Source organism: Podarcis filfolensis (assembly GCF_964270895.1).
Source record: "Podarcis filfolensis genome assembly, chromosome: 5".
Taxonomy (NCBI): Eukaryota; Metazoa; Chordata; class Lepidosauria; order Squamata; family Lacertidae; genus Podarcis; species Podarcis filfolensis.
Window position 1 is genome coordinate 71,950,607 of NC_139608.1, and position 25,735 is coordinate 71,976,341.

The window sequence follows — 25,735 nt, forward strand, 5'->3', positions numbered from 1 at the left end:
ATATGCAGGCAGCAAGCAAGGCTGTGTGCTTTTTACATTGAATGATTGGTTCAATAAAAGTTAATGCCTTATGTATTACAAATTTCATTTCTCTGTGACTCGTAGCCGACTACGCAGGGAGGGTGGACCCTCTTTCTGTATGTCTCACAATATTGTTACTACAAAATCATAATCGATGTTAATAATCACCATGTCAGAAACACTTGGGTTTGTCATTTTCCTTACTTTTTAAACACACTTTATGAGAAGTCTGCTCTATTATTTCCAATTGAGTTGTGGCAGATTTTTCGGAAATGGAAATTCTTCAGGGAACCAAATTGTCTTCAAGAGAATATGTCATAGCAAGTCTGCCTGAGGCTGTATATGCACCTACACAGATTCGTTCAGCATCATGCCCCATTGATTGCCATGGTGCTTTCTTGAAAATATCTTTGTGCAGGATTGCAGCTTCAGTTAAGTTAAGACCTCAAAGTATGTTCTCTACCAGTGAGTGATGGTCCATCTGGAAGTATACTCTTTTAGACCATTTAGGGGCGCAGATGTCAGAACTACAGATCTCTGGAACGGGGTTAACAGACCCTATCAGCATCTCACAGTTCTTCTTCACCAGCTTAATGGGACTGAAATAGGCTCAGTTGGTAGAGCATGAGACTTTTAATCTCAAGGTCGTGGGTTCTAGTCCCATGTTGGTTGAAATATTTCTGAATTGCAGGGAGTTGGACTAGATGATCCTCATGGTCTCTTCCAACTATGATTCTATTACTTACTATAGGGGAAGTGAGTACTAGTTCACAATCATCTCCCCCCCCCCCACTCCTCCTCTCACACAAATGCCACTGGCACTCAAAGAATAACTGCTGTATGAAATGATAAATGGTTGAAGAGACCATATTCTTCACATACCTATATTTCCCTTTTGCCTTTGGTTCCCATGTAAGCCTTATTTATGACCAGAAAACCAACCATAATTACATGAAGGGACAACTGAAGATAGAGTCTGAAGAAGCATACACCTAATAAACACAGAATGCCTAATACAAACTCTGCATGACATAAAGCACATAGGAAAAATCTGTCTTTCTTGACAGCTGAGCTAGTTTTATTGGTGACAACTAATACAAGGAATCCCATTTCCTTAAAGATGGCAGGGCACTGTGTCACAGTACAAAGAGGCGCTGGAAAAAAGGAGCCACATGGCTTTGTTAGTCTGGGGGTCACGCAAAAGGAGAACTGCTAATAGAAGAACTAAAATATTGATCAACCTTGCAGCGTATTCATTCATCTTTTCTGCTGATCAGCGCGCACACACACACACACAAACACACACACATTTGGGGTTTTCTGTTTATTTCCTTTACATCTCTCCGGGGCTCCCAGGTCAAATACACCAAGGTCACAGTGCAGAGCACCGATTCTTGCTGCACACACAGTTGGCTGAACAGTGAGCCCAAAGCAATGCCCTTATCAAAGGCAGAGTCAAAGGCAGAGATGCTTTTCGGATTAAGACTCGCAGCCTTCCAAGCGGCTGGTGTACCATGTTAAATTGAAAACAGAGACCAGGGGGAAGCATAATGCCAGAGGTCACCCAAAGTGCCCAGTGCTAAACATCCAGTTCACTTATGCCGTTCCAATACCAGTGCTCCATTCACAAATTGTGTCCTCCCTTAAAGAGGGCACGTGTTGTGGTGAGACCTGGAAACCGATACCCTGTGTTGTGGGTGGGTAAGATTGGTCAGCCACAACACCCGATTGGTAGGTCCCTTGATGCTGGATTTAATCTGGCCAATGGGGTGCAGCTAGACTGGTGACTGGGAGCGGCCGCCGAGACCACATAACACCGGTCTTGAAAGACCTACATTGGCTCCCAGTACATTTCCGAGCACAATTCAAAGTGTTGGTGCTGACCTTTAAGGCCCCAAAAGGCCTCAGTCCATTATATCTGAAGGAGCGTCTCCACCCCCATCATTCTGCCCAAACACTGAGGTCCAGCACCGAGGGCCTTCTGGCAGTTCCCTCACTTGGCAAGAAGCCAAGTTACAGGGAACCAGGCAGAGGGCCTTCTCGGTAGTGGCACCCACTCTGTGGAACACCCTCCCACCAGATGTCAAAGAGAACAACAGCTACCAGACTTTTAAAAGACATCTGAAGGCAGCCCTGTTTAGGGAAGCTTTTAGTGTTTGATGCATTACTGTATTTTAATATTTTGTTGGAAGCCGCCCAGAGTGGCTGGGGAAGCCCAGCCAGATGGGCGGGGTATAAATAAATAAATAAATAATGATGATGATGATGATGATGATGATTATTACTATTACTATTATTATTATTATAATTATTATACCTATATATGCCCATGCATGTGACCCAGAGCTTCCTCTTTTGGTGTGTGCATTCAGAACACCCGCCCACCTCTCCCTACTTTTAGGGCTTTTGCGCTTGACCCTGCTATGCTGTCGTGTGTCGTCTGTTGTTGGGACAGGGGCACGGCAGGAATTTGCCCCACTTGGCTGATTGGCTGTTGCCATTTGGGTTTCGCCGGCCGCATAGCAAATTGTCACAACTTGTAAGGTTGCGGATAGGCTCTGGTTCAGGTGATAGGGAGGGGAGAATGCTCTTGCCATCCGTATGTGAAGGGTATTCCGTTAAAGGAATCCAGGGACTCAATGGTTTGGTCAACCCCTGGGAGGGGGTTGTGCCCATGCCTGAGTCCAGGGGGACATTTGGGTGGCGGAGATAGCCTGTTCCTGGCTTTCTGCTTATCCAGGTGTTCACCCTTGGCTGACCTATGCTGGAACCCTTGGGCAACGCTACCTGCATGGCAGGGAGCTAGTTGAACCAGAGCCTATGCAACCACTCACTTTCTGTAATCAATAAAGTTGTGGCCTAAATTCTGCCAAAAACCAAAACTAAAATTTGAGTCAAGTGTGAATTTATTTAGGGAGGAGGTTTCTGGGTCTGAACACGCAATTATCTTTGCCAGCTGTTCCTTTCCTACACATACTGCTAATGTAGCAGCAGTTGCTTGAATTGCATCCCTCCCACCCCTCCATTAAAGTTACTGGTTGCTCAGGGGGGTGGGAAAGGCCTGCCTCCCACAGTGATTGGAACAGCACACAGAATGGAAATAAACAATGTGCAAGCACCTGGCAGACCCCAATATACAGCTGTTTAGTATGTACATCTCATACCCTCCAACATTTCTCTGATGAAAATAGGGGTGCCAACAACAACAACATTTTTTACTATTTATATTCCATCCATGTGACTGGGTTCCTCCAGCCATTCTTCCAACATTTATATAAACGTAAGAGAACTTTAAACATTAAAGAAAACCTTTCCTATAGATGGCTGCCTTCAGTTGGCTTGGGAGTCGGATAACTCCATACCCTCCAACATTTCTCTGAAGAAAATAGGGACATCCTAAGGGGAAAGCGGGGCGTTCCAGGATCACATCAGAAACCAGAACAGCATCTGTAAATCCAGGACTGTCCCTGGAAAACAGGGACACTTGGAAGGTCTGACATCTTGATGGGAGAAGCTGTTCATTCCTGGTATAAAATAAGGCATTACTATCACAAACAGATACTCATTTATTTGCTTCTCAAGATGAAATACAAAGCGGCCATCAGTGTACGTGGTAAATCTGATATCCTAAGGTCCAGCACATGGCCAGTTATAATGCAGTCTCAGGGACTGTGAGTTTGAATGGAGGAATAGCAGAAGGCTAGGTTCCTTGTGGCAGAATTTATGCTTAAAATTATCCCTCCAAGAATGTTTTCCCTCCCACAGAGAAAAAAATATGGGTTTCCGTATCTTTAGCCTGTAGACAGAAAAACAACTTGGGTGTGGCACTTTGAGTGGGAAGCAACTCAAGAGAACGAACACACACACACACACACACTTTCAGCTCTAACTCTACTACATGCTGAAGCTGCTTATGGCTTCTTCCTTTTAAACTATCAGGAGAAAGAAGATGCACACAATTGCATGTCACATTAAGCTTGGCCATATCAAAGTAACTGCACAAAGTGATATAATTGCCCAGAAACGCTCTCCTTAAGTGCTTGCAAAGAGCCGCAAAAGTAGGTCCATGTTCTTTCAGCCAGTTTAATGTAAAATTAATTCAAGGCTAGAAAAACCAGCCATTTCCATTTTTATTTTTTTAAGGTCACATTATTTAAAGTTCTGTGAGCTACTTACTCGTGTGTCACTCCAAATCTGCAATTGCTCTAACAGGATTTTCCATAGTTTAAGTAGGTCACAGGTGTCAAATGACTATGTGACTGTGTAAGAAGCCTACATAATTCATCAAATGTGATCTCTAAAACTTTTCTTCCTCGCTTCATAACCAGTGGCACCAACAGAAGATGATGCATTTTTATCAAATCAGTGAAACAGACAATTATTCCAGGCTGCTGACACGAGAAGACTGGAAGCACATAGCAGCCGACAGACAAATGGTAGTATTAGGGTTTTGCCCTAAAATGGCACCAAAGTGAGTTACTTCACACACTACAGTGGAACTGAATTGATTCACTTAACCCATCAGTGAGACGGAGTCCATAACCCACAAATTCACTGAGCTGAAGGCAGTACGAAGCTCTTTGTAAAAACCAAGCTGATTGTTCATTCAGTGGCAGAAAAACAACAATGCAGCTTGAACTACCCCAAAGGGAAGAGATCTCTTTGGGGGAAAGTTGGGATATAATTGTATTAATAAAAACAAACAAACAAACAGGATTAAGCAAATTAAGGGCTTATCCACACCTCTGTTTGCCTTGCCACTTTCTCCTGAGGAAATCCAATTTTTAGCACTGAATCAGAACAAATGGCAATTGAGTTGCTGGTTGCTCTGATTCAGCACTAAAGAGCAGGTTCTTCAGGGGGAAGTGTCAGGGCCAAGTCAAAACCACTCAGACCCATGCCTAAAATGACAGGACAAGTGGAAGTGTGAACTGAGGGCAACCATTTTCTTCTGCCAACAATGTGACTTTCCACAGAGGAAAGTCTGTAGGTTAGCATGGTGCTGGAGAGCCCCAGGACTACCACCACTGCTTGTTTTGAGATATTCCTAGATATTATAAATGTAAATTCTCTGTGCCCCAAAGCTTAAAGAATTCACCAGCCCACCCTGAAAGGTGTTGAAAGTAGCTCCTGACTGTTGCAGCCACAAAATGGTGCTGCGACGGTTAGGCGACACTTTCAGCTCAGCTTGTCACAAGGAAAAATGCAAGGAGACAAGAAACTGCAAGGAGGTTTATAAGGAGATTAGTGTTTGATGAGCAGAGGGATCAAGGAAGAGAGGAGAGAGAAAGCAACAAAAATAGATAAGAGACAAGATCGTGGAAAGACTGAAAAGTTAAGACAAATTGATTAAAATAAAAATAGGTTGATAAAAAATAAAGGCGGAAACTTGTGAAAGGAAACATAGAGGAACATGATATAAGCATGAGTACACACACACACACACACACACACACACACACACACACACTGCAATCCTATAGACGTCTACTCAGAAATAAGTCCCACTGAGTTCCATTGGGGCTTATTCCTAGGGAAGGAGGTGTAGGATTGCAGACTAAATGATCAGAGGAAAACAGAGATAATAGACTTAAGCTGAGAGATAAGAAGACTGATGCACAAAATGTTACATAAGTCAATATGATAGAATGAAGGTATGAATAAGAATCTACTAAGAGTCAGTAGATAAAAAGGACAGATTTGGGGAACGTATGTGACAGAAGGACTTTGCAGACCTTAGCTGATAACATGATAGCAGACCTCAGAGCAATAACATGAGCTGAAAGCCAAAGAGAAGGATCAAGGATAGTGTCCACATTCATAATTTGTTGAAAAGGCTGGAGGGTGATGTTGACAGCTGAAAGGAAAGGTTTAGAGGATGCATAATAAATTCTGTCATCTGCATATTAAGTTGGAGTTTATGTTTGCATATCCAATCACATATAGTCCACAGGACAATTGGAAATATGAGTAAGAACAGGGGGAGACAGCATAACACTGATACTTCAAATCAAAAGAAGAAACAGATTGTCAAAATGAAGAATACATAAAGTGAAGAGAATGGGGCAAAGAGCCAAGGACCAAGGGGCTTTAGTTTACTGGCTGAATTCAATAGGACCTACTTGGAGGGGGGTGGGGAATCAAGGAGAAATAAAGAAATGCCTAGAATTGTGAGGGAAAGGTGTGCCTGGAGACTTACAACAATTCATATTGTATGCACCCCTCTCAGCTACAGGAGTTAATCCAGAATTCAAATGCTCTGAAGCAAAAAACAACAAGCAAACATGCCATAATTCTTAGCTCACCATGCAATTCCTGCTAAATTAATGCAAACATTCTTCAGGTTTACAATACAGCCACATTACCATTTAACAAAGAAACTTCTGCTAAACATCCACTGAGACTCCTTAAGCAGTCAGGGTCCAGCCTGAGATGAACTCTCGAGCTCCAAAGAAAACAATTGCAGACCTCCACCCTCAAACTCCTGCGATGTGCTGGATGGGTGGGGCTTAGCTGTGTGCCCTCACCCTCCCTGACATGACCCTTGACGTGTGAAGGATCTGAATTCCTAACCAAGGCTTGAAGGGGGCATAAATTCACCCTTTGGAACTGTGACCAATAATGCAGAAAATGAGAGAAAAAGCAGAACATAATATAGAGAATTTATGGTCTAAGAAGCATCATTACCAAGAAGTGAAATGTTGCCAGGAGGGAGGGGAGAAAGTGGACCTCGTGGTATGTGAATGTGTAAAATCCACAAACATCTGGTGTCAGGCCTGTATGGTATACTGTCATCCCAGACTTTAAAATAAAGCTCATTTTTCTCCTTGACTACAAAGTACTTTGCTTGACATTTCTCGCTATTAATGACTTCAAGTAAGACAGATTTCTGTATTTAAACAGTGGATCATCCAGGCTCTCAAATGTCCTGAAAAATCAAATGTCATTATTGATTTTCCTAAGTAGTAATAATTCACCGGCGGCAGCAGCAGAGGTGCTTTTTAAAACTCATTGGGTAATAGCATTTTATCTTTCTGGAACATTTTGTAAGGCAAAAATTAATGCACCTATCTCCTGTTATATTTTTACTCTCTTGCACAACACAAGAATGAATGGTTTTGTTCCAAAAGGATTAGCTTAGAACTGTAATTTAGCCAAACATCCAACTCCCCCTCGTTTCTTGAACAGTGGAAAATTGGCTAAAGCAAGCAAGTGTAGGTGGAAGTCTTTGAGGCAGCAGGGAGGAAGCAATGATCCTAATTTGGAATGTATAATCTGTGCTCATATGGAGGGTGTAGATACCGTAACTCACAATGTTGTGCTACTGCATTTTGCACCATCATTTTATTTCTCTGATACAATGATAAACAAAGAACATGACATATGATAGACTTCAGCCAAGTAGAACAGGGGGATGCAAGGGAAGCAAAACTGGGTCTCTCATACAGGACCACTCTTCCTTGCCTGTCACTTGGTGATCTCCAAAACTCTCTCTTCAGGATACCTTAAGTACAAGCCACTCGCTACACTACCATCTCTTAGATTAGGGTTTCCCAAACTTGGGTCTCCAGCTGTTTTTGGACTACAACTCCAATCATCCCTAGCTTGCAGGGCCAGTGGTTGGGGTGATGGGAATTGTGGTCCCAAAACAACTAGAAACTCAAGTTTGGGAAACTCTGTCTTAGATGGAATCTTAGAGCTCTGGCACACATTTCTGGAGAAAAACAGAAGTGTGCTTTACACCATATTTTGGCTGCCAATATCTGCACATGAAAGAGACTGCTCCTTTAAGAATCTTATGGTGGCAGATGTTAGGCAACTGCATTCTAAAGATGTAATTCTCAAGCCAGCCACTCCAAAGCTGTCCTGGGAAAGTCTGGGTGACTTGATAATCAACAGCTCTGTCATCATTCAGTTTAGCTCTAGCTAAATGTCTGTAAGCTTATCATATAGCTAAAATGCCAGAGTTAAGCAATTGGGGAAGGAACAGCAAACACCAGCCTGGGAAGAGGGCTGGAGCACAGTTATTGTGACTGATGGTTCAAACCTGTAATCTGAGGAATAGTTTTACCTAAAAAGCAAATGCCTTTTAGTTCTTCCACTTCTCTCCCCCCAAAAAATTTGACTTTAAAGGTCTAGGATGTATTTAACTACAATTTGTAAGCCTTCTTACACAGCAGCGCCTTTCTTGTGCCTGCAATTTTGAGACCAATTGCCCAGAAAACACAAGAGGGAGATTGTTTCCTGTCTTACCCACCACACATCTATGAAGACTGTGCTTGTGGGAAAACAGCTGTTGCCATCCTGGAATTTAGAAGGATTCCACCCATTGGAAGGTATGACTTTGCCTACAAATGTCACTCGATTTTGTACACACATACACATTTTAGACAGCTTCATTGAGTGGGGTCTATCTTTAATGACACCTAGCACTAAAGCCCTTGGACCTATTTATCTGAAATCTGGAAGATTTCTTACGCAGCGGCACCTCTCTTAATTCTGCAATTTTCAGACCAAAATTCTCACAAAACATTTAGGGAGAGTACACAATTCTCTTTCACCCTCCAAAAGTGCAAAATAAAACCGCTGCAGCTATCCTTCAAAATTTGGCACGATCCATTCCTTCAGAGTTAGCAAACCTTCTCTACAAATTTGATCTAATTCTGACCCACAATAGTTTTAGTTTTTTTTAAACTAGAACTTGCATGTTATGGATCCCAGGATCCTCAGAAGAAATAGACATTCCATGAGCCCAGCCAGAGCCACCACTTCTACCACATTCCGAAAAAGCTAATTCTTCTTCTTAGAAGAATTAGGGGAAATCAGGTATGTGTACCTGGGTATTCAAAGGAGGCTGTGCTTGCCTCACTGTTTCCAAATCATTCAAGCTATGGTGTTCATATCTTATAGATGAGCATCTCTGCTTGTCAGCCCAGAAAGAGCTTTCCTCAGAGTTTCGAAAGTCATTTGCTTTAGCATACGATGGAGGATGGGGCTGCTGTTAAATAAATATTTTGTGATAAAGTACACGTTAAACTCCTATTTTCATTTTGGGGTTGTTGTTGTTTCTTTAAAAAAATAACAATTAATGCAGAAATGAAACACATCTGCGACTGAAATGGAAATACTTATCCATTCCTAGTGTTCTCTTCCTTTGTTTCTGAAAAGCACGTTGACAACACTGAACACTAATAAATTGTTATATATGTAAGGTGATGTTGTTATATGATGTGGCTACACAAGTTGTGGCTATGCATATGGAACTAACCACACAGTTGCCTGGATCTTAGGCATTACAAATGCATTTATCAAACCCCAAGGACTAATTTCAGAGTTGACTATAAAGCCCATGACACAACGCTCTTTGTGCAATTCAGTTCTTCCATTTGTCCTGGGAAAATGAAAAGCTTCGAATGGAGAAAGCTTTTAAAGAAACATTTTTCCTTTTCTGAGTTTGCCTCCAGACACTACAGTGAATCAACTACAATGCTATATTATTATCAAAGTCCCATTACAGAAAATGAAAAACTGGGTGTTATTTCTACTGCTGTCTGTATCATTATTTCTTTTGTAGCATTTCTGATGGGCCTCGATTAACTAAGCATTGCTAGAAGAATAAAGCAAAGGAAGAAGCAAAGCCGGTGATACCAAACTTTGTTTTCTGGCCCTGGTTCTTTCCTGGATGTATTGCTCCACTGGCGTCACTTTCTAAACTTGTTTCTAGTTACAGAATCTTTAAGGACTTAAACATTTCTTCCCCCAGAATTCATTTGTGTACTATTCTCTGAGGATTTCTCTTCTGTTCAAATTTGTGCTGCTTTACTTCGTACAACTTGCATTGGTTTGATGTATAAATATGCACTCATCGCTCCCTGTCTCCCAGCTTGCTGTAGCATCCTTCCTGTTCTGAAATTTCCCACAGATGAGAGTAGCCAAGCTCTCATGAGCTTGGAGCCCTAAAACCTCCTTATTCCTCCAGACAGATATTGGCAAGTCTCTGGCTCCTGGTATAGGAGGGATGAACCTCTTCTCACCAACTAGCTCTTCCTCTGGTTACTGTGCAAATTTCTTTCTCCCTTCCCTTTTACCTCTATACGTGTTCCTGTAAGGCATTTACTTTCCTGGTTTACAACTGGGTTGTAACCCAAAAATACAGATGGGCAATTCTGTCAATATCAGTTTCTCATTTTCCCATCTTTAGCTTTTAAACATTTCCACACCAATTTGTGATTTACTTTTTTAAAGTCCTCCTAACAATTCAGCAGTAAATTTCTCCTAATATGCACATGTTTGTACAGTGGTACCTCAGGTTAAGAACTTAATTCGTTCCGGAGGTCCGTTTTTAACCTGAAACTGTTCTTAACCTGAAGCACCACTTTAGCTAATGGGGCCTCCCACTGCCACCGCGCTGCCAGAAGCAAAGTTCTTAACCCGAGGTACTATTTCTGGGTTAGCGGAGTCTGTAACCTGAAGCGTCTGTAACCTGAAGCATCTGTAACCCGAGGTACCACTGTATGCAATTTCCCCTAATATATACATTTTGCAAAGCAATTCCCCCTAATAAAATGCATTTTCATATGTTGTTTTCACAAATATGTGACATTTTTATGCCCTCCCTATTTTAACTTTTTCTACAAACAAATACTTAAAATTTATTACAGAAATTTTAGAGAGCGACAGAAAATGATTTCTTTTTCTTTTTAAAGATACATGTGCTATTATTTGGAGGGGGTGAGATGGACAAGGACCAGAAGACGGGTCAAAATGGAGAGAAGGAATATTGACAGGCTTGGTCAAATTGTTTTTATGTATCACCAGTCAGGGACTCAAAAGGGATGCAGATTTTTCCTACCTGACCAAGGAGATAGCAAAAACACATTCTCTGTGGCTGTGAAATCTATTCAAGCATAATCACTGCAGCAGGGAGGTGGGATACAGGAGTTTCCGCTTGCTATGACAGCGAAGGAGTTAATTAACTGAAGCAACAGCAGAAAGAGTTGCCTCTTGTCAAGGGGGCATGCTTTTATGGCTTTTCGGGTGGAGAGATAGAGTTATATCTCCCCCTGGCTAGGGGAGTTGCAGACACCCAATTCACCAGCGCTATTATTATCATCATAACTTCAAAACCAGTATACACTATAGGCAAACATAAGCAAACACTTCAAAACAAATATCCACCATAAGTTTCTTTGCTGGAAATAAATATTGAACAGCAACTTCTGTCAGAGGCAATGCAGCGGCACCTTTAACCAATGGAGAAAACACTGATTCTACTATCAGCAGGCCCAGAGCTGCTTTGGAAAGAGAAGATACATCTGAGAAGTTAAGCTGACTTCAGCTATAACCATATCAATAGACTTAGGTGAGACTAAACCTGCACAGCCTCGTCTTTCATCAAATGCAGGGCCATCTATAATGGGTGGCCATATTCAGATGATTCTGTCTTCCTGGTTTAAATCATGGAGTGGCAGTACATCTTGCACTGTTTGTAGAAAATCTCCTGTTGCAAATTCTGATACATCACTTGTAAGTACAGGATACACTGATAAAAACAGGTTACAATTTTGTATTTAAAAGACCAGCAGTCTAGATAACACTCTTCCCAAGCACACTTCTTTGGTCTCCCTCTGGCTATGAGCCTGGATCACAGTTCCTCACTATATTCTGGTGGACATAATAACCTTGGCACATGGGAGGGAGCAGTTCCCAGCTCAAAGGCAGGTTAGAAATATGCGTTTTGAAAGAAATACATCAGAGAAAATACATTTTGAAATGCAGGTTTAAATACTTATTTAAATGTGGTTTTTCATGCAGTTGTTAATTTTTGCATCAGACACAACAGCTTTAAGGGCAAGCACATTCAAAAATGTCACAGACCACCAATAAACTGATACACTCATCTCTAGTAATGGCTGTGTGAAACAAGGAAATGCCTCATTTTTGAGTCTATTCCGATCATGAACAGGAACACCGCTGTATTTTCAATGAAACAATAAAATATTTGTATATATATTTTTATAAACAATTTCTCTAGAGATGTAGTTGCACACTGAAGAGGGGGGTCATTTTTCTACCTCCAGTGGCATTCTAGTCATTATGCCTTTCAAAAATATTGCTGTTAATTGGATAAAAATTGTAATGACTCAAGAAATGCCATATGAGACAGCTGACTGACAAAACTAATTAAACACTGGAAAGAAATCTCTGAGAACAAAGTAACACCTGCCAGACGGAGAGACAAAGGCAAGCCAAGTATGTATTTATACCTTCCAGGCAACTTACTACCAAAAACAATAACATGCCAATACCCTATGTAAGTCAGAGAAAGTTGTCCCTAGTGTTCTTATAAGGCAGCAGTGAAGATTAAATACAGGAGTAGCCAATGTGGTACCCTCCAGGCGTTGCAGGACTAAAGTTCCCATCATCCCCAACTGTTGGCTAGGACTGATGGGAATTGGAGGCCATCAGCATCTGGAATTCACTATGTTGGCTATTCCTGATTTAATACAAAGTTCATCCTTCCTAGTTTACAGATACTGAAGCCTTTAGTGCTTGCATTGCCGGCTACAGAATGTAAGATTAGATCAACCAGTGGACATTGTCTACCTGATGCAACATTGTATAGAATCACAGGCCACCATAACAGGGTTGCCTCCAAGATTTTCTGGGCCCAGAATACTATATGCAGATTTGGGTCTCTGTTGCGCTCATTCAATAAGGCACAAATTTGCACAATTTTTGCATACGCTTCATCTTATGCAAAGTTGTCCTCTTTTGCAGGTGGGGGTGAAGGACAGCCACACACAAGTAAATAGATATGATACAAAATGTTAACAGGTGAAGCTTTCCCCGTAATTGCATTTCCATGCTAGAAGAGGTTTAGCCTGTTTAATTTCTGTCTGCCACACAACTCTTACAGGCCAATTTGATAATATTTGATAAAAATCTGCATCTATTTAAAATGAACATCTAGAACTGTATATAAATATAACATCTGCAGGCAAAAATGTTGAGACAGAAGATATAAAAACCAAAAAAGATGTGGAAATAGAATGGAATGGATATACGCATAACATATGAAAAATGGCATGAACCGGAAATAGAATGGTCTACCCTTAGACAGCAGTAGAGCTGGAACTGTAATTTCTATCCAAACATTGGTATGCTGGTGTTTAATATTTTTTATGTTGGACATACATCTCTTTGGAGCATGGTCCATGAGGCAGTGTGAAGCCTTGGGTGGCACAACCCCAAGGGCCAGTGACCTCAAAGGCACCCCAACTGTCTCCACTGCTGGTGGAGAAGCAGCAGTGGCTTCCAGCAAGAGCTCCACAAAATCTCATGAGAGTTCTGTGAGATCTTGTGAAAGCTCGCTGAAACCCGCTGCTGTTGTTGCCATTTCACAGGTGATGCCACACAACCCAGGTAAGAGAGACTTCAGCAGCAGAGCAACACTATCCTGTTTTGCCTGTGGTGGCAAAACAGGACAGGCTGCCTCTTCTTTGGAGCAACTTACAATCAGATGCAGAAATCTGCTTTCCATTTGGGGCAGCAGTTCATTTGCCAGGTTCAAGGGAAGAGGGGAGTTGAAACTCCTGTGAATCGTAGCTATCATTTTACTTATCTGGAAACCCAAAAAGGAACTGTCCATACTTCTGACAGACTCAGATATACTTCTCTACATTGCTGTCCTTCTTAATTAACTGTCAGTGTGATTATCACTGTATTTTATAGGCTTGGATTTTGTAGGTTAGGAATCCAGTTTAATTTATTTTCTCCAGATAACATATGTTGCCTTTAAATTACATTGTTTTGTATTACCTTCCTATTGGACTTTTGGTCAGGTTAAATGAATCACCTACGTGATACTTTCCCTGGCCTTTTTCATTTCCTATTGTTGCTTAGTATGCTTTGATTCTTCCCCCCTTTTTTTGTATAAATGTGAAATTGATTCTTTTTCTTTTTGAGAAGACAAGCCCTAGAGAGAACCCAGAATACACCAATTATCCTAGGGGATCTGGTCTAAAAGCAGCACAGGCCTTCACAGATGTCAAAGCAAATTTACCTGAAAGGAAAAAAAAAACTTTCCACATTCCCCCTTTTTTCAGTGCATAATGACTTTCATTGCCAATTTAAAGATGCCCTTGATTTCTTTGTGATGACACAGAGAACACAGCATCTTAGCTTAAGTTCTGCCATGCAGATCTGATGAGCATTTTTGTCCAGAATTTTTAAGTGTTACTATCATTTTCTTCATGGGTAATGAATACTTTATTTCCACAAAATGGAAGAAAAGCAGTGACTATATATCACATGAGAAGCGGAACTGAAGTAAAACATGGTTTTAATTCACAACAGCATAGTCTGGTAGCAGATTCTGAAAGGACAACATCGGTTGCGTGCCCAGCCGCAGAATCTGAGTGGTAAAATGAACGGACACAACAACTGTCTGGGATTTAAATGGCCGCAACTTAATTGATTTCAGATGTAGGAAGCTTTGGCAAAGGCGTTGGGCATTTATCCCTCTCAGCCTGCCCCCCGCTGGAGAACTGGGGCATGACAGGGTCTATTCAGGGGTGGATCCATCGCAAAACGCACATTTACGCAGATGGCCCCCAAATCCTGAAGGAAGCACTTGGCTCTTTGGACATTGACTTCCTTCCACAGCCCTCTAACGAGGTACCCTGTTAACGCCGCTGCAGGGAAAATGGGGTGGGTGAGTCATCACTTCACCACACCTCTGCTGGATGAAAGACTATAGGATTCCGCCTAAGGCCTAAACCGCCAAAGTTGTGACCATGGGGAAGGTGAAACCTGCAGAGCAGGGAAAATTACTTCCCGGCTCCAAATACGGCAACTGCCAGAAGACCACAGTAAAGTCTGGCTAGCTGAAAAGAAACAGAGCAGTAATCAACTATTAATGAAGGGAGGGGAAGGGATGGGTGATGCTCCTGGCTGACTGGATGCTGTGCTGAGTGGTCAGTCAGGCTAAGTAGCTGGCCATGCCCCCCCCCGGCCGCTGCGGATTGGCTCCTTTGAAGGATGGGTTAGGCAAGAACCTGTGAGCCTCCATGGTGGCCGGGGGAGATAGGGGAACAATCTAAAATGGTGCTGTGTGTCCAGAGAACAGAGGAGGCATTGCATTGGGCTGCAACTGCCACTCACCGGCAAGATGGCAAACAGCCGTTGCCAAGCAACTTGTCATTTTTACATCAGCAATCAGTAGACCAATCCCCTCCATCTGCACATTCTCCCCCCCCCCCTTTAACTGTTCATTTTTAAATTTAACTGTTCATTTTAAAAGGATATACATCTTAAAAAGGAAAATACAAAGCTACACATAATGGATGGTATACAAATACTATATATATATATATATATATATATATATATATATATATATGGTACTCCTGTCCGTACGGGCCAGTCGTGTCCGACTCTAGGGTTGTGTGCTCATCTCACTTAAGAGGCCGGGAGCCAGCGCTGTCCGCAGACACTTCCGGGTCACGTGGCCAGCATGACGAAGCTGCTCTGGCGAGCCGGCACCAGCGCAGCACACGGAAACGCCGTTTACCTTCCTGCTGGTAAGCGGCCCCTATTTATCTACTTGCACTTAGGTGTGCTTTCAAACTGCTAGGTGGGCAGGAGCTGGGACCGAAAGACGGGAGCTCACCCCGCCACGGGGATTCGAACTGCCGACCATGCGATCGGCAAGCCCTAGGGAAAGTACTAGTTAAAAGTACTTTCTTCTCTGGTCGCTGCTGTGAATACATGACCTCACTGCCTTTATGTATAGAGAGAAGGCACAGAACCAGATGTGACTGGATGAAGTTTTTGTTCAGAGCCATGTTACAGTTTTCAAACTTTTCAATTGTCTGATGGACATTTTAATAATCTCTTGGATTTGATCTGCCATTCCAACCATGTCTACCCACTCACGTACAGCATACACTCAGTGCTATATAGAGCATAAAATGGGGACACAACATCATTAGATTATTCCAGGATACCACAATCACTACAAGAACTTGCTCCTGCTTTGTAGATTTGACAGGAGAAATAAATTGGACATTTTTAATATCCCATTGAATGATGCTAACGTGCAGGAAATTAAACCAAAAAACCCGAGAGGTTGAGAATATGTAAAATACACCAGATAGAACCTGTCAGACATCTATTAATTAAGGATGCATTTTACAGCATAATATCTAACAGCTCAACAAAATGTTTGATTGCCCTATAAAAGTTTGCATTATAAGGGAGTGTTCAGATTATAGCACTGGTAATGCTGTGGCTATAATGGGAAGAATATTGCTCATGAAATGGCCAGAAGGAATTTGAGAGACCAAGGAACATCAAATTATGCCCAGACTTGCAAAGGAAATGCGGAAAACATATCGGCCCTACTATCATACAATGGGGTTGTAGACAGAATTAGCAGCAGTTAGGGCAGTGCAATTTTTCTGGAAAAGGAGGTGCCAGAACTCACCATGAACACCTCCCTTGTTCTCTTACAGTGGCAATGGCGCTCAGCTGAGAGGTGCCAGAACTGAGTTCCGGTGAGTTCTGGCTAAAAAAGAGCCCTGGGTTAAGGTGCTGTGCATTCAATGCCAACCCCAGTCATAAAGCCCACTGGGTGACTTAGACCATGCAGTTTTCCAGGTCCCAACCATGAAATGCATAAAGGTACCTTCAAATCCACACACAGGTGTAGAAAGTGGGGATTAGGTCAGTATCAGATCCTGCAAAGGACAGATTCCTCTAGCAGTTCTAATGTAGTAGTTGAGCCGGCAAAGCTAAAATATAAATGCTAAAATGCATGTAAAAATGCATTTATCATTTTTAGGATAAAAAAAAATTCTGTTTAACAATTCAGAATGGCCACTGGCTGTGGATAGGTAAACCCATCCCTCTGTGAACAATTTGTATCTTCCCATGGCAAATATATTTCTTCTCGCATTGTTAAAAAATGCAGCTACTTATTATCTTATTTGCTATTTCAAAATAATCAGAAAACAGTGAAGGATTTGTGTTTCTCTCTTTTGATTTTACTCTCTGGTTTTGGCGAGATATGGTATCTGTGTCGGTTACCTAGCCTTCATAATAATTAAGATCAGAAGTATTTTCAATGTGTTTGGAGTATTTCTTCTAGCGTCTGTTTCTTCTAGCATCTATTAATAGCAGGTTGCTTCAGAGATTAAAGCTGATATTTCACAGACTGCCAAAAATCTAGCTATTGTGATCTCTCCTCACAGCTTTGTGGGAACCTTATCAATTAAAAAATAGTTTATTCTTTATCCTCTCTCTTGTTCTGCATCTAATTAGTTGATATTGCTAACTACCTCCAGCTTTAGCATGTGCTGTTTTTAACAGAGCTGAGGGCATTCTGTGTTGCTTCTTAATGCATATCCATTGCTGTTTAATGACCTAATTACTGTATTGCCAGCAGTTATTTCACTTAGCTTGGGCATATTGATTTCCTTCACAGGAGTGAGTATCTGCTGAAAAGTGTGATTTTCTCAACTCACAGCGAGTGTACAGTAGTGTTGTTTGCACCATCAGGACTGCAGCAGTAGAACAGGAAAGAGGACAATCTCTTATTTCACCAGCAAAGAGAATGATTGAAAGTGTGAATGCATATGAAATGATCATATAAACCAAACATAATAAGAAGTATTTAATGTGGGACCAAATACACTGGCCCAGATTTTCACTTGTTTGAGGAGTGGGGGAAGAATGGTTGAAAAACCAGTTTGTTTTCAAGCAGCGAGTAAAATCAGTTGGTGATAACTGGATTTGCCATTAGCACAAGGCAACAGAGGGTTCCCTCCTCCCCTGCAGTATCTTCCTTTTATTTTTTTAAAAACAAGATTTGCCAATATTTCAAAGTGCTCACTGCAGTGAGCGGCCTAGCAACTTCCTCATTTGCCACAGAATGTCCCAATGTGAATGTTGGCAAAGCCTTTTGTTATAAAAGAAAGACAGAATGTGCCTTGCTGGCTTTTCCCCCCACCTAGGATGGGTGGGCGGGACCCTGACTGACTCCAGCTACAAAATTTGAGGCTGCTGAGGAGGCCAGAGACCAGCTTGGCTGTGAGTCCTGGAAGACCTGCCCCCTGAGGCTGCTGAAGAAGTCACTTACAAAACTTAAGAATTCAATCACATGTGCATGTTCATCACTTGATAACCGTAGGATCAAGTAATGAGTTCCACTTGTGAAGGGGCTATCAGATATCAACCACAGAAATTTGACATGTCAGTGGAGAACGTTCTCACATTTAATGTAAGGTTTCAAGTTATGCTTTCCCGGCCAACAACTGCATTCCTGTGGTGAAGTGGGCAGGCATTCCTTCCGCCACACACGCAATATAACATTTGATGTGGCCACTCAAATGTGAAGGCCTGAACACACAGAGCCCCAGTTTATATGGTTATTCCTCATTCCCCCACCCCCACTTCTACCAGAAGTAGGCATGGGGGAGAAATTCAGTTCAGTTTATATTTAAAGGCTAATCTACCCAGTTTGCACTTCCTCAAACATAATGTGAACTGTAATGCAGCCGTCCTTCAAAATTCACATTTCCCCAAATTTTGCAATGCAATTCTCTAGCCAAGTACACAAAACCATACACTAAGTGTGCAGAAAAATCTATATACAGTGAAAATAATAACTAAATTGCATTATATTACGGGAAATTATTTGTAAAAACATGTACATTGGGTAAAATTACATACAAAACTGTCTATATCAGGAGAAATTTTCATTCCCTGTTTCGGGAAGTTTTTAATGTTTGATGTTTTATCGCATTTTTTAATATTCTGTTGGAAACCCAGCCAGATGGGCATGGTATAAATGTTGTTGTTGTTGTTGTTGTTTTAAAAAGTTGCAAACGAATGTGGAAATGTGGATAATTGAACTTGAGACTGGAGAAAAAGAGAAACAAAAGCTGACAGATTTGCCCATTCCTTATCAGGAACACACAGATCTTCTCCAGTTTTCCCTTCTGATTAAAGCCCTAAATGCTCCCTTAGTTGACAACTGCAACCGAGCTTTGGGGTGGTGATCATCTCTTGGTCTTCCTCTGTGGAAACAGAAGAACTGCAACTGTTTCACCATCTGTGAGTCGGATTGGAGTTTAGCAAGCAATTCTATACTGATGGTTGCTCACAGGCAAGTTTTGCAGGGATGAAAGGGAGGCTGGCAACTGAGCTCTATTGACCGTTCAATACTGCTTTAATTCCACATTTCAATTTCTCAATAAACTGACAGGTCTAGTGCAGAGTGTGCATGCTGGGGCAATGACAGAATTGACATGAATTCAACTTATTTGTATTCTGCTGGCTGTTAGCTAGCTCTAGCAAAAAGATGTAGAAAATCAAATGTTTATTGTAGAAAACATCCTCAGACAGAGCAGAGGCCTTACCCACCAATTTTTCCAACGTTCCACTTGGTTTCTCATAAAGGGGCAGCAAAGTATGATCAATCAATAAAGGTGAGGGTTCAGACTCCACAAAAGCTCAAACCCATGGCAATAGGTAACAGAAGATTCCACTGCTTTCGGTCCTGTTAACAATTTGGTATGCCATTCCATAGATACCTTTGGCATCAGTCTTGCATTCTTATCCCAGAATATACACTGAGTAACCACTATGCGAATCTATAGCCATATGGCCAAAATAGGGCCATAGAGTGGGTGAAATCAAGCACAGGCATCTCAAACATTTCTAGAAGGCTTTACAAAGAGGTTAGCAACTATTAGGTGTGTATATGGGGGGGGGGGGAATACATCCCCAGCATTTGAAGGAAAACTTACACAAAAGTAGCAAACAAAAAGGAGTGCAAAACTATATAAGGTGAATTCTTTTTCTATAATGAATCTTGATCTCTGTTGCTGCATGAGATATTAAATAGAAGGTTATGGCATTTTTGTGAGCGGACTAAATCAATAAGGTTTTCAAAAGCATGAGAGGGGAAATATATTTGATGCACATAAAGAGCTGTGAGCAGCCAAACTACAATAAAAGCCACATTTTCTATCTGCCTCAATTGAGGGGAGGGGGGGAAATTAAGAGAGAATGTTGTGTCTTGCCAGGGAAGTTCAGAATTTTGCTACATTATTATTTCTATATACATTTGTTCACGTTTGTGTGAACTTATTTAAGCTGTGTTAAAATAATTTGAAGATCAAGTTTTACAGGGTCATGCTGTGTCAGACCAGGAAGACTCAAATTTATTTTTTTTACAGGTGTGTGTGTGTGTTAGAAATACAGAAGATTTTCATAATAACAATAAAATAAAATGTTCATTTCCGTATACCATACACAATAAACATACTTCATTTTTCTACAAAGCAGTTGTAAGGGTTGTCTTCCCTCTCTTGCCCTAACCAAACTTGATAGTTTTATCATATTCGATATAATTTTAAATTGGATTATGCTTTTATATTATTATTATAGTTGACTATGCTACCACTCAGTGGATTTGTAACTGGCTGACTGACCGAACCCAAAGGTTGCTCATCAATGGTTCCTCTTCATCCTGGAGAAGAGTGACTAGTGGGGTGCCACAGGGTTCTGTCTTGGGCCCGGTCTTATTCAACATCTTTATCAACGACTTGGATGATGGACTCAATGGCATCCTGATCAAATTTGCAGATGACACCAAACTGGGAGGGGTGGCTAACACCCCAGAGGACAGGATCACACTCAAAACGACCTTGACAGATTAGAGAACTGGGCCAAAACAAACAAGATGAATTTCAACAGGGAGAAATGTAAAGTATTGCACTTGGGCAAAAAAAATGAGAGGCACAAATACAAGATGGGTGACACCTGGCTTAAGAGCAGTACATGTGAAAAGGATCTAGGAGTCTTGGTTGACCACAAACTTGACATGAGGCAACAGTGTGACGCGGCAGCTAAAAAAGCCAATGCAATTCTGGGCTGCATCAATAGGAGTATAGCATCTAGATCAAGGGAAGTAATAGTGCCACTGTATTCTGCTCTGGTCAGACCTCACCTGGAGTACTGTGTCCAGTTCTGGGCACCACAGTTCAAGAAGGACACTGACAAACTGGAACGTGTCCAGAGGAGGGCAACCAAAATGGTCAAAGGCCTGGAAACGATGCCTTATGAGGAACGGCTAAGGGAGCTGGGCATGTTTAGCCTGGAGAAGAGGAGGTTAAGGGGTGATATGATAGCCATGTTCAAATATATAAAAGGATGTCACATAGAGGAGGGAGAAAGGTTGTTTTCTGCTGCTCCAGAGAAGCGGACATGGAGCAATGGATCCAAACTACAAGAAAGAAGATTCCACCTAAACATTAGGAAGAACTTCCTGACAGTAAGAGCTGTTCGACAGTGGAATTTGCTGCCAAGGAGTGTGGTGGAGTCTCCTTCTTTGGAGGTCTTTAAGCAGAGGCTTGACAACCATATGTCAGGAGTGCTCTGATGGTGTTTCCTGCTTGGCAGGGGGTTGGACTCGATGGCCCTTGTGGTCTCTTCCAACTCTATGATTCTATGATTCTATTATTTTATTCAGGTCTATGCAAATTGTATTTTACTTATTTTAACATTTCTTAATTTTATTTAGCTATGTAGTTCCCTTTTGTTTGTTATTCTTGCTTATAATAGATGATAGTCTGATGACTAGATACAAATAAACCAAACTTATCTGAGGTAATGATTTTTAGATTTCTAAATTACACATTTTGCATGTGTATAAAAACACTGTGCAATGAATTTTGGCAGTGTGCATTATTCACAAATGTGTGTTTGGAATCCCGTTCAGAAAGGAGCACTGTGGGAGTGTTTGAAACAGAGACTCTGCTGGTACGGAGAACCACCTTAGGAAGCACAAAACACAGGCCTGACCAGGAAGTATCTATATCCAGGCAAGAGAGGAGGAATTAAACAGCACGAGAGCATGGGATGGTTGAAGAACCTTGGAGAGCAAAGCTGCTTCATTCTTCTTGCTCACCATGATGGCCATTTGCACATGTAGCCAGACGCTCACAGTTCAAATCTAGTATACTCTGGCAGATGCTTTTGTACAGCTCCTGTATGTCCCAGCAAACTGTGACTTATGGCACCAGGAAACTGGAAGCTGCTTTAGACTGAATGAAGACATTAGCCCACCTGGCTCAGGGTGTTTACAGTGACTGACAGCCGCTTTCTAGGATTTCAGAGAGAAATATTTCCCAACCCTATCTGAAGATGCCTTGGATTGAACTTGGGATCTTTTCCATGCAAAGCATATTCACTGAGATACGACCCTTCCAATACAAAGCTCTCCCAAAACATTATTCTTCCTGTTTTGATTGGTTGGTGGCTGACACAGGAAATTTCCCAGTTCAACCAGATTCTCAGCATGTAATAAATTTGTATCATCCAGAACAAGATACTGCAAATGGTCCATATTTTGGTTCTCTTTCCCAAACTACTGCTACTTGTGGAGAGTGCTGGATCCGGCATCCTGTTTGCTGGTTTTCTTAATATTCTGTCTGATGATTCAGACAGTGAATATAGATTTTTCTTCCCCCATGGAGAATGTTGCTGGCTGGTAGATAATAAATGGAGAAGATAGTTCACTGGATTTCTCCCTAATGGCTTCCACTGAGCCAATATGTATCATCTGTTATAATGAGTCCCCGTCACAAGAACAGTGACTAAAGTTTAAAATAACAACATAAAAGATTTCTTCCCACATCATGTTTTGTTTTTCTCCTGGTCTTCTTGTTACTTTTTCCAAGTGTAGCATTTGCATAGCAAGCAACCGCACGGCTGTTTTTTACAAGATGGTAATTAATTTCAAATTATCTTGTTCCACTCAGAAGTGAATTCCTTTTAATAAAATAATGATTTCAAAGTAGCTCTTTTTAAGTTTCATTTTTCTAAGGAGATGCAAAGACAGGCTGACTTGGGGCCAAATCATTTTGAACCTATTAAATAGAGCCCTTCTCAGAAGTGATTATAGAGGAAGATATTTTGGTGGTGGCAGCGGCCGGGGGGGGGGCAGGGGGAATAGGGCATACGTGTGCCCAGGGTTCAATGTTTTATGGGCAACACTAAAAATACTAATCTGTACAAGATGAACAGCAGCATCAACTGACATTTAGTCAGACAACATATGAGCCAGTTTTTTGGGTGAAATCATAAAACTCTTTCCCCATATAACCTTGGGCAACTCACCATTTGTTTGAATAACAAACCACAACACTTTGTTTAAAGTAAAATGGGAGAAAATGGTCCTGGGATAATCTATCCTGCATGTTAGGTCTGAAAAGAAATCTAAGACATTGTTTAGTTTATATGTCAATCTACACAGCTGGGCATTATTATAGAAGTTTTATTATAGAAAGAGAAGTTGTAAGGTGGCTATTTCTTACATATACATTTTGATCATACTTTCAAGTGATGGAGGCTCAAAAAATCCCTATTATGGGTAAGTTTCCTCTTTTGAAATCAAATGTGGCTGTGTTCAATTTTCTTGCCAATTCACTTGTGTATATGTTGTGTATATGTTGAATTTGACAACTTTGTGGTCAGTTCAACCACACTTGTCTCCCATCAGGTCCTGGGTTTGGCACTACTTACAATTAAGTGCAGGGTTGCCACCACTTTGGTCGACTCCATTGTCAACTGTTCTGAATAGGGCTAATGCTGCAATGGTATAATGTGGGATTTATGTCGAGAAAGAACTGGCAATGGCTTCAAACCTGAAAGGTCTCTGTGGGAAAGAGAGGTGACAGAAAGAAGCCTCTCATGCTTCCCTTCCCCTTTTATTGTTTATTAGGTTTAAACTTATGGTCATAAGAAACTGCTTTATGTTGGGTCAGACCACTGCTGGCTGGCACTCCAGCAATGGCTCTCTAAGGTATCAGCCTGAAGTCCCTGGTTAGCACTGGTAGCTTATATCCCTTTACCTGGATATTCCAATAAGCACACACAAAGAAGCACACACACAAAAATACAGGAAATATGAAGCACTCAGGTTGGAAGTATGACAAACAAGACCAGTGAAGTTCTCATTTCCATAGCTCCTAAAATATTTAGCTTTTATGCTGGGACAAGATGAAAGCAGGAAAGGGATTCAAAAAACAAAACAGTACATAGAAAGGGAAAAACTGGTTAGAAAACAACAAAGAAAAACAAGGCAAGCTCCCTCAGTGAATTTTGCCTGCGATTCATCAGTATTCTATGGTTTGAGTGGAGGAAAACAGGAAGAAATGTAGCTCTGAATCCAAATTACACTGAATAGAATACCACTCTATCCAATTGTAGGGAAACAGAACTGAAGAACATTTTCATCTCTACTAGCCTGATAAAAGCACTGATTCAGAAGTAAGGATTCAAATAGAAGGTTATGAATAAAGTAATGCACAAGGACAGTGTTTCCTATATTTTGGGTTCCTGAGTCAAAACTGATAGTAGGGGTCTCAAAGTGCAGCGTCCACCTGGTGCCTTATTTCCAGGGCCACCAGCACTATTCCTGCTCTGCAGGAAGGATGCAGTCGTAGACAGTACAAACCTACCCACAGAACTGCCAGCTGAGTCCACAGGACAATCCTCACTTACCCAGACTTATAAAGCTCTGGCCTCAGAGCTTGCTCCTCAATCAGAACAACCCATCACTAGCAGTGGAAGAATATCTCAATTTCATTTTCTTCCCATTTATTTATTTGTTTAAATGTATATACCACCCTTCACCTGAAGATCACAAGGCAGTTTACAGAATTTCTCATTTTTCCACTCTGAGGTTCAGTTATCCACATTTCCACATCAGTCTGCAGTTTGAAAGCAGGGGAGGGAGTCCTCAAGAGAGCTTGTCAGCATTTTCCTGCTAATTTCTCCTATTAAACAAATTTGTGTGCAAACGTTTTTGCAAAGCAATTTGTGCTGATGCATTTTTGTATCTTATTTTCACTAATATGCATTTATATGCACAGTTTACCATACTATATGCATTTTTGCATGCATTACTTGGCATGACAAAATGCAGCAAAGGGCCAATTTTGAAGAGTAGCTGGGCTTCAGTTTGCATATTGTTTTGAAAAGTGAATTGAAATGAATGTGATGTGAATTGAATTTGAGCTGACTGGAATGCCTCCTCCATCCCTGAGAGTAGCAATACAAAGCCATCTTGCCTTGCTTTGCCTGCACTTCACTAGACTGCAGAACTTACCCCTTGGCCATGACTATGCTTCTGTTTTTGCCATCTGGCTAACAGCTCAAGCATCCTGGAGTGCAATTACTACTGTACCCTCCCCTTAGTCCATGTAGGGATGGGGCTATACTGTCTGGCAATGAAAATGCTTCTGGCATTCCTTTATGCCTCTCACTCTGTTATGCAGGCTGCATCAAAGAATCTTAGTGCATCCTGATTCCTTTCTTCCTACTTTGGGCTGATGTCACCAACCATATGGTGTCAGAGAGAGACCAATGTTGCCCAGGGCCTACCCACTCCAAGTGAATAGAGTGGTAGAGTCATTCATCTTCTCTGCTTTGTTTTCCAAGGCATTCTTCAAAACCTCTTGAAGCACAGAGTTTGGGAATCATTGCACTGGGCCTAGAACCAAGGCACTAATGTTAAGCAATTTATTTTGAAGTGGATCCCACTTGTGAAAAAATGGTTTAAGATAAGAGCCACCAACCCATTTTGGACAGGGGACACTTTTGCAATTTTGAGGAAGTGCGATGAGCACCCATCACAAAA

General features: G+C 41.5%; 1 long non-coding RNA gene across 1 annotated transcript in view; it reads right to left on the reverse strand.

Moving 5' to 3' along the window:
- LOC310762875 overlaps positions 1 to 25,735 on the reverse strand; it is a 602,857-nt gene that overhangs the window by 472,760 nt on the left and 104,362 nt on the right. Inside the window, exon 4 of the long non-coding RNA XR_014548259.1 lies at positions 24,720 to 24,872. This is a non-coding gene — a long non-coding RNA (uncharacterized lncRNA). The remainder of the gene's footprint in view (positions 1 to 24,719; positions 24,873 to 25,735) is intronic.